The sequence below is a fragment of the Thalassophryne amazonica genome, chromosome 18 (assembly GCF_902500255.1).
Source record: "Thalassophryne amazonica chromosome 18, fThaAma1.1, whole genome shotgun sequence".
Lineage (NCBI taxonomy): Eukaryota > Metazoa > Chordata > Actinopteri > Batrachoidiformes > Batrachoididae > Thalassophryne > Thalassophryne amazonica.
In genome coordinates this window covers 70549546-70560634 of record NC_047120.1, presented here as the reverse complement: position 1 = coordinate 70560634, position 11089 = coordinate 70549546, and positions in this window count along the sequence as shown.

Sequence of the window (11089 nt, the reverse complement as noted above, 5' to 3'; positions counted from 1 at the left end):
TTAGAACAAACTGTATTCTCCTTGTGTTTTAGAACCTCCCGGTACTGCCCCCATGAGGATCTGGTCCCTGGTACTGGCTACCTGCACCGCTACGTCACTTTGGGAACTCGTCAGCTCCTGGCGTGGAGCACGCCTTGACCATGCGCCAGTTAAGTTCTCCTCCTCTGAGTTTCCGTTCTCACTAACCCTAGCTTGTGTTGATGAAGAACTATTCAAGAACTCTGTTTATGAACTGTGATATCAAACAATTGAGAACCCTTCCCAGCTGTATCAAGTCCTATTTGATTGGAGGTGCTCTTCAACCCGCAGCACTTGAAATTTGACCTTGGAGACCACTTATGAACTATGAACAATTGCTAAACATTAAAGAACATTATTTTTATGAACTCTGTGACACCCTGTGTTAAATCGCTTTATGAACAGAGACTGTTTGTGGTTCATTGTTACGAGTGCATTCCACTCACCCGGTGTGTATTCTTCCATAGTTCCTGGTTGCTGAGGCAGCGTCCCACCTGGCCCTGGTCACTGACTCCTTTGTGCCTTTATTCCTTGAAGCCTGACTTGGGGAAACTACAGCTCCCTAATTTCACCGCTAGGAGGCGGACCACATACTGCAGAACTCCAGCACAGCGTTCCTAATTTGTTAATAATAAATCTTATTTTTCTTTTGAACTCTTCTCCATGTCCAACTCTCTGTGATTGGGTCCATAGCCTGAAACGGTTCCGTTCCACCCGAACCCCTAACAATAACATGGTCTCAGGTTTCTTGGTGGCTTCCCTCACCAGTCTCCCTCACACACCCTCATTCAGTTTCCCTGTTCTAAACAGATTTGCTTCACTGAGATGCATTCTTTCTGTTTGACTGTGACTATGGATATGAAGAACTGAAGCGGTCGTTAGTCTTCGCCTTGTAAAATTAAACATAAAACTAACAAACTGGCTGAGGTGCCAGATGCATGATGCCCCCTACTGTAGGAGCTCCCCGTGCTCATGAGGAGTGAGGTACCCAATAGTATGTGTCTGCAGAGCCGGAGGCTGCACGTTTACGGCTGCACTTTCAGGCTGCACGCTGATTCAGAGCATTTCTTTAGAGACTGCGCCACCTACCTGTGGTTAAAGAGCATGACTTTCTATTTTCAAATTTGATTTCACTCTAAATATACTTACAACTGAACTAAATCAGTTGGTAGGTCTCTTGAACCTATAAATCTGCACTTTCAGGAACACATAGTATTGCACAATTTTTTATTTTATTTTTTTTTAAGTTAAGCTTTTAATGGGCCTAATTTTTTTTTGTAACAGTTGATGCCAATATACCCTCTTTTTAAGTGAGCCCCACCTACCACCAGAGTTATCTTCCTCCTTTCTTTAATTCTGTGTCCAGCCACCTGAAAAAATCGTTCACTTCACTGGAAACAACCAGCTGAGACAAGAAAATCTCAGCTGGTTTGAGAAAAATACTGGTAAAACTTAAGAGTTCATTCAGTAACACTGTTACTTCCAGGTAATAACTTCTATTAGTAATCATTTTTAAAAATGATTGTGCATTGTTTAATCTAAAAACACACAAACTTTACCCTGACCTTGGATGGTAAAGTGAACCACGGAAGTACATATTCTCTGCTTCTCGGGAGGAAAAAGCGTGTGGCCTGAGAGTGCAGCCGTGAGCATGCAGCCATTAGGTGGCGCTGTCTATAAACAATGTTCTGAATCGACATTAGAAGAAGCGTGCAGCCTGAAACTGCAACCGTAAACGTGCAGCCTCCGGCTCTGCAGAGACACCCTACTCAAGGTACCAGAAGGACAAGCAGATCTGCCAAGCTTCCTGAATGCCATCCGAGTTATTAGTTGGACTCTCTGAGAATGACCTCTGACCTCCAGATCCTCAGCTGATCAATAAAAGCTTTCAATGTGCTTGTGTTCTCCAGGCCTTTTGAGTCTGGAAGGAGAACAAAGAAAACTTACCAAAACAACAAAATGCTCCTAAATGCCCCCTGACATAAAATGTGAACCTTGACCCTCCTGTTGTCATTGGGTCCAAAATTACCCATCACTCTGTTTAACAGCAGAGAAAAAACAACCTCTAAATGTTGTTTTGGGGACTGTGTGGTGGTTCACCTAACATTTCAAGTGGGCCTTAAAAGTTATGAGATGCTTATTTTCTCAGTAATCGTGCATTAAGTGAACCTACCGACAGCTGCTAAAAGTGCTAACACCGTTAGCATACAACATTAAATCCGACGAGAATTTCATTCATCACGGAAAGTACAACAGAGACGTCTTAGAAAATCCGTTAGGATGTTTCACCGCACAAAAAGACAGATTGTGCCAGGTGTTTGCTACATAATAATACAAATTAAACAAACACTTCTTCTGACGCCATCAAAGTTTACAGTTTGGTTTTGAGTTACCAGATCAATCCAAAAAAAGCCACCTTGTTTTTATTATGTGATATCTTATCAATATTTCTTCCACTTGCTGCATGAATGATACAAATTGGGAGCAGGTGTGGTAGTCTGCCACCTGATGGACCTGGTCATACCTCTACACAACCCTGCTGAAACCCTCTCTACTTTTAAGATTAGGCTTAAAACTTTCCTTTTTGCTAAAGCTTATAGTTAGGGCTGGATCAGGTGACCCTGAACCATCCCTTAGTTATGCTGCTATAGACGTAGACTGCTGGGGGGTTCCCATGATGCACTGAGTGTTTCTTTCTCTTTTTGCTCTGTATGCACCACTCTGCATTTAATCATTAGTGATCGATCTCTGCTCCCCTCCACAGCATGTCTTTTTCCTGGTTCTCTCCCTCAGCCCCAACCAGTCCCAGCAGAAGACTGCCCCTCCCTGAGCCTGGTTCTGCTGGAGGTTTCTTCCTGTTAAAAGGGAGTTTTTCCTTCCCACTGTAGCCAAGTGCTTGCTCACAGGGGGTCGTTTTGACCGTTGGGGTTTTACATAATTATTGTATGGCCTTGCCTTACAATATAAAGCGCCTTGGGGCAACTGTTTGTTGTGATTTGGCACTATATAAAAAAATTGATTGAATTGAATTGAAAGGATCTCATTTTGTCGAGGGTTTTGCAGAGAGGTGCGCCTGTTTGGGAGGATGTGGCACCAAAACAAGTATCGTCACTCGACCTGTTACAGCCTGAAGTGGTTCCAGACTTCTCCAGGTGTAAAAACAGCTTTATTATACAATCCCCACTATGTCTTATCCGGCCCCGGGGCCACTAGTTTGAGAACTGCTCGTTAAACCTAATACTCAGGAAATCCTTGGAAATCCTCAGGAAATTTTGCTTATCTTGACCTCTTATCTTGACCTCATGCTGATGGACTGTGAGGATTGATACCACTGGCTTTGGATGTTATCTGTGGATTTCAGTTGCGTGGAAGCAGTTTGGAAACACAGATGCTCCCACAAAGTGAAATATTTGTATTATTATTCCCAGCTGTTGTTGTGTTGAACGGAATGAAGTGTTTCCCGAGAGTTCAGATCCGACCTGTTTACCATCAGCTCAGTAATCATTGCGCTAAATCAAATGTCATCATCCTCAATTTGCAAAGACTTATTTTAATTGCGTGTTTTATAAAAGAGAGACTTGATTGTGAAACACACATCTGCTGTGATTTTGGATGGCAAATGAACCTACGTATTTTGTGTGTGTGTTATTTATCCTCCGTGCAGAAAGTGCACCGTTGATATCTTCAGCTAACGATCGGTCGCTGAGCGTCTTTTGAAGCTGAACCTGTTGTGGTAAAAGCTATGTCTGGTTTGTGTTCAGTAAAAGCTGGAGGGTCACAACAACGTCTAAATCAAACCTGATGTGTGTGAAGACGCGCAAATAAAAATCAACTTGTGCGTTTGCAGCTAACGCTATGATCAATATGAGGCTGGAATTCAGAATTACTGACGTTATAGTACGAAAAAACCCTTTTAAAATATTTTGCAGCATCACTATTTAATGAATGTGGACATATATTTACAGTTAATCTTTAAATACAGCTGCAGCTGTTTCAGAGGGTGAAAATGTCACTCATGAGGCTAACAGCAGCTAACGTAGCTACTCAGGTTAGCTAGCAGGCTAGTCACCTCAATCGTTGCTGTTGTTCTCGAAGGTTTAAATACTAACGCTCTTTGCATTTATAGTGAAAAAATAACTTTGTCACTCAAGTTACTGCAATGTTCAAGTAGTTTAATGCATCTGAGGACAAATTAAACAGCCACATTTCAACTCGCGCTACAGCTGCTGCAGATTATATAGTTGGTGGAGCTAAAAACACTGTCAAAAACACTGAAATATACACAGATTGTTTGGCCTTTGTGAAGTTATGCACTCTCATTGTGCCTTTGTAGTTGTTTTTTGCTGAAGTGCACAATATTGTGGTTGTTCACGTGTGTATGGCTGTGTCCAAAATAACTCAGAAACAGGAGAGAAGATTTTAATGAAACTTGGTAGGAATATGAGTGAGTGTCTCCAGATAGTATTTAAAGCAGATCAGTCAAAGGTCAAGGTCATCAACAATCCACTACAAAAACAACATTTTCCAAGATATCGCTGCAACCAACCAAACTACAGAAACAATCAAATGTTTATAGGCCTCCTGGTCCATACTCTGATTTTTTTTTTTTAGATGAATTTGTTGCGTTCATCTCTAGTCTGTCAACTAGTGCAGATAACATCTTGATTATTGGTGACTTTAACATTCATATAAATAAGCCTTCTGATCCCCTCTGCAAATCATTTATGGAAATTGTGGATGTTTTAGGATTCCAGCAATGCATTCAGGACTCGACACACATTAGTGGAAATACCCTGGATTTGGTTCTCATACATGGTATTGCTGTCACAAATATTGCCTCCTGCATCGGTGGTCTCTGATCACTCATTTAATAGGTTTACATTTACGCTGCCACGTTTAGCAACCTTGTCTGTTGCTGTGGTGACGTATTAAACTGTGACTGAACTCGTGCTAGACTGCCTGAAATTTTAACTTCAGCCTTGGTGAATGTTCAGTCAGTGGACAGTCTTGCGGATGGCTTGAATTCAGCGCTCAAAACTACACTTGACAAGATTGCGCCTCCTCTAATAAGGTCACGCCTTCCCAAAGCACATTCACCTTGGTTCAGTGGTTACTTACGTGACCTCAGGTGGCATGTTCCACCTAACGTGGTGTGATGCTATCTTAGAATATTAGCATGCACTACTGGCTACAAAGTGGACATATTACTCTGATTTGATTAATAAAAACAAACATAACTCAAAGTTTTTGTTTGACATGGTAGCATTTCTCATTCATGGACAACCACCTGTTAGTCGTTCGCCTTTTTCAGCTCAGGACTTCCTGGATTATTTTGAGAAGAAAATAGAAGATATTACGGCGAGCATATCCCAGCATGCCTTAACCCTGACGAAACTCGTAATGTCAACAAAAAGCCCAACCTGTTTATTTGATTCTATACCAACAAATCTGTTGAAGGACCTGTGGCCCACTCTTGGGCCGACTGTACTGGAAATTATTAATTTCTCATTAACTTCTGGATCTGTTCCTAAATGTTTCAAATCTGCAGTGATTAAACCATTGCTTAAGAAACCTAATCTTGACTCTAGTGTATTGAAAAACTATAGGCCGATATCAAATCTCTCATTTTGTTCTAAAATTCTGGAAAAAGTGGTGTCACGGCAGCTCGTAGACTATCTTACTGAGAATAATCTTATTGAGCTGTTGCAGTCTACTTTTAGAAAATATCATTCCACAGAGACGGCTCTCACTAAAGTGGTGAATGATCATCTGTGATCAGTGGACTCGGACACCACCACAGTTTTGGTGCTGTTAGATCTCAGTGCTGCATTTGATACCGTGGAACATCATAGTTTACTCAACAGGCTGGAGAATCATTTTGGGATTAGTGGAAGTGCCCTTGTGTGGTTGACATCATACATGACCAGTCATTCTCATTGTGTTTTGTACAATAACACTTCTTTAAATCTTAGTGATATGGATTTTGGGGTTCCACAGGGATCTGTTTTGGGCCCCCTGCTTTTTTCCCTGTATGTAGCACCCCTTGGGCAAATACTGCGGCATTTTGGGATTACCTTTCATTGCTATGCTGATGTTACTCAATTGTACATGTGTAGCAGCTGCACTCTGCGTTGTGTTATGACTCCGTCCATTCACTCCCCTCGGGACGCGAACTCTCGATCTCCGGCATGGGAGTCTGACTCTCTAACCAGAAGGCTAAAACCCAGGGCTCTGGCCTTGTGACCAGAGAATGCTTTTGAGCTGTTGGGAGTGAGGTTTACTAACTACATCTGCACAGCGACACCTGCTGGCCTCCGTTACACTTGCCAGTAACTGCTGGTAATCTCAGTCAGATAAAATCTTTAGAAGATTTTGTTGCATCAGTGAGAAGTTGGGTTAGGGTTAGAGTTAGGGTAACTTCCTACTTTTAAACTCTGATAAGACTGAAATGATGGTTCTTGGTCCAGCGAGGCATCAGCATAAATTTGTTTTGCTAGTGCTTAGCTTGGGTTTGTGTGTTATACATCATACAGACAAAGTGAGGAATGTTGGGGTAATGTTTGATCCTTTGTTCTTCCTTTTGACCTCCACATTAGAGATATTACTAGGACTGCTTTCTTCCACCTGCGAAATATAGTGAAGATTCGTCCCATCCTGTCTATGGCTGATGCTGAGACCCTGATTCATGCATTTATCTCTTCTAGACTGGATTATTGCAATGTTCTATTTTCTGGTTTACCACAGTCCAGCATTAGGGCTCTCCAACTGGTTCAAAATGCTGCTGCCAGACTTTTGACACAAAGCAGAAAGTTTGACCACATTACACCCATTTTGGCATCCCCTCACTGGCTTCCTGTCCCAGTGAGATCAGATTTTAAGGTTCTGCTACTAGTCTATAAAATTGTTCACGGACTGGCACCTCCCTACCCGGCTGACTTAGTAAAACCCTCCGTTCCAGCTCGGGCCTTGCGCTCACAGGATGCAGGACTATTTTGTGTTCCTAGGGTGAATAAAATGTCTGTGGGAGATAAGAGATTTCTGCTGTGGAACAGTCTTCTGGTATCTATAAGGCAGTCAGATTCCGTGGACAGCCAGATTGAAGACGCATTTATTCTCTCGTTCATTTAGTTAGCATACTTGTTATTATGCTTTTTATTGTTTTTCTTATTTTTTTTAATTTCTTTTAATATTTATTATTTATTTTATTCTTTTAATTGTGTTTTTAAATGTACTTTCTAATCTTTTAATTCATTTTAATGTGTTTTTGGGTTGTTTTATGTGAAGCGCTTTGGGGCGACGCTGTCATGAGTTGGCGCTCTACAAATTTAATAAATTGAAATTGAAATTCCGATGCTTATACCAATCAGTAAAAGGTAAGTCCCTTCGGCTGCTCCCTTGTTTGCACTCGGGGTCGCCACAACAAATCCAAGGTGGATCTGCATGTTGAATTGGCACAGGTTTTACGCCGGATGCCCTTCCTGACACAACTCCACATTACATTTAGAAATGTGGCAGGGGTGGGATTTGAACCCCAGAACCTTCTGCACTGAAACCAAGTGCATTAACCACTTGACCACCACCCCTGCACTTATACCAATCAGTAAATCTTTAGCATTCAAATTCAAATGAATAGCATAATGATAATGTTAAAAAGATATGAAATTATGTTGTAATTCTCCTAAAAACACATTTTCCAGGATATATCCACATCCAGAGAGGTGAACCAGTGCTTATATAGATCAGCTAATCATTTCTTATTGTCTGGTGTAAATGATGTCATGATGTCATCACTGAAATCTTGTGAAATAACATCACTGAGGTGAGGAAAAGGAGTTTCTTCCCCCAGTGATAAAAAAGACAAACATGCGGATCCACAACCACAAAAACAAACAGCAGTTTGGAAATTGTGGATTTACTCCAGTTCTGATGAAATGGAACATATGAAGTCACCGAAGAAGGAAAAAAACAAACCTTCCTGCATTGTTTTTGAAGAAAAACTCGAAACGACGCCTCAAATGTGAACTTTACTCTGAAAATCAGTGTTTATATATCAACTTCAAACAACAAAACGGTCACTGATTTCATCTCGCTGGACTTTGTGCTCTGGATGTAGATCAAGATGACCCTGAAAACAAAGCTCACATCAGCTCAGGGGTCACGGGGTCAAAGTGTCATGAATCTCCCTAAAACAAAGCCTGGGTTTAGTCTGGTTCAGCCGCGGTCCGTTCACCAGTTACCAGCACTTACTCAGCGCCTCAGACACAGTAAGACTTTTGTTCTACTGCATTCAGAATCACTTCAAGATGATTTATGGACTTTTTATTGACCTTCAGACATTCAGATTATTTGAAAGCCAGTTTCAAACAGATGGTTGATTTTTCTGATTTCATGGAGCCGTAAACAAGGTTTTGGTAGTTTTGTGGATTTCAAAGATAGTTTTTGCTCTTGTCTGGTTTGGTCACTGACTCAGTTTCGTTGTGCTGCTCGATGACGAGCGATGAGGACTCAGTCATCCGTGACGTAAACGGAGTAAAGAACAAAAAGAATCACTGCTGAGCACACTGACTGTCCGTCCCTGGTTCTGGTCAAAACCTTTTCTCTCACTCTAACCACCAGATGATGGTGCTGTTACTATCAAAGTGCACTTTGTAACCATTTTTTTACTGCTCGTAGGTGTGAAGACGGTATGGGCTACAGAAATCTGACATTTCACCCCAGTGACCTTAACTTTTGCCCAAATGATTGACCTCTGGCTGACTTTGCCAGAACATTACCAGAATCTCAAGCCTGTGGCACATTTGGTTTAAACTGTATTGACCTTGACCTTTGCCAAAATCAGTCACTGAGGTCAACAACTCAGCCACATGGGGTGTGCAGCCAGTACATTCTGAGTGCCGGTCCCAAGCCCGGATAAATGAGGAGGGTTGCTTCAGGAAGGGCATCCGGCGTAAAACAAGCCAACCCAACTATGCAGACTCAGAATTGAATTCCCATACCGGATCTGTCGCGGCCCGGGTTAACAACGTCTGCCACCGGTGCTATTGTCCAACAGGGTGCCGGTGGAAATTGGGCTACTGCTGGGCGAAGACGATGAAGAAGAGGAGGAAAAAATGACATGCAGATGGTTGGTGTGACAGAGGAAGATACAGAGGACAGGGTGAGATGGAAACGATTGATCTGCTGTGGCGACCCCTAACGGGAACAGCCGAAAGACAAAGAAGAAGAAGAGGTCAACATTCATTGACATGCCAAGTTTAGCAGAACTCAGCATGACCTCTGGCAAAATTTGACCTTGCTTGGCCTTTCTAGAATGTCCACATGTATGCCACATTTGATGCAAATTAGAGTGATGAACTTAAATTTTGACGTGACCCCAGTGATTGACCACAGGTAACTCCAGAACTCACCTCCCTATGTGTGCCACGTTTGTGTCAAAATGGGATGAAAACCATTTGACACCAATAACCTTGAACTCAGTGACCAACCTTTGGTAAATGTGACTGCATAATTTCAGAAACTGCCTACATACGTATGTGCGCCATGTTTGGTGGAGGTTGGTGGTTATTGGTCAAAATACTGATTTTGACCAATAACCATTGTGACCCTGACCTTTACCAAAACAAACCCTTTAAGGGCAGTTCTGGTGCCAAAGGACCAGGGAGGAGTTGTGAAACATTCTCATCCCTTGAACTTTTTCAAGGAATTCCAAACTCCCACAACAGGAAGCGGTGCTGTGAGGTCACAGTTCCTCGTGCAAATCTTATGTATTTAAAGTTTTATTTATTTATTCATGTATTTATTAGAACGTTCCAGTGAACCAAACCACTGGAATTAATTCAAGTCCTTTGATTTTGAGAGCACTGGGCTAAAGGTCTTTTAAAAGAAGTAGAATTTTTTAAGAAAGATGTCTTTCACGGTGTTTCAGGTGATGTTGGAGTTTTATCTTTTCTACTTCTAAACACCAGTTATCATAATATCACATGACTGGTTAAGTCAACCGTTAGCAGCTAGCAGGCTAAATTGCTAATTACGATGCTACCGCAGGTCTAATTTTTGGTAGCAGCTCTGTGAGTTGGGGTTCATGTTGGTGGCACATGTCAGATACGTACTGAACATCAACTGGCTGCCACCGTGATCTGTCCTCATCAACTCTGTGATCACACGACTAAAACACTTGTATACTGAACAGTCCTTGTTGTTGGAAGCGTGACCAGTCAAACATAGTAAGTCCCTTCGGCTGCTCCCTTGTTTGCACTCGGGGTCACCACAGCAAATCCAAGGTGGATCTGCATGTTGAATTGGCACAAGTTTTACGCCAGATGCCCTTCCTGATGCAACTCCACATGGAGAAATGTGGGGTGGGATTTGAACCTGGAACCTTCTGCACTGAAACCAAGTGCATTAACCACTTGGCCACGTGACCAATGAAACATGCAAGGCATTTATTATGTCCCTCAAGGGCTACTGTAGCACAGCAAGTATCAGAGCTGTAGCCTCTTCCTGTGAGTCGTCGTGTGCAGTTATTATAAGTAAATACACGGGTACATTTTGCAGTGTTGTGCACATGGTGTAAAATAGTGTCAAATCAACTCTATCATAGTGTAAATTGACCCTATTAGTGTTGACTAACTTGATTGACCACTCTAACAGAGTTGATTTAACACTGGTAGAGCTCTATAGAGTTTCCACTCTTTAGAATGGGACCAAATGAACACTCTGCAGTGTTAAGTTGACACTGCACAATATACTGTATAGCATAACAGTGTTACGTTAATGCTGCAGGAAGTCAATATGGTCCCATTTAAACTAGCAGTAAATCGGCTCTATCATAGTGTTAAATCAACTCTATCATGTTGGAAATTGACTCTGTTAGTGTTGGCTAACTTGACTGACCACTCTAACAGAGTTGATTTAACACTGTGGTAGAGCTCTATAGAGTTTCCACTCTTTAGAATGGGACCAAATGAACACTCTGCAGTGTTAAGTTGACACTACACAATATACTGTATAGCATAACAGTGTTACGTTAATGCTGCAGGAAGTCAATATGGTCCCATTTAAACTAGCACTA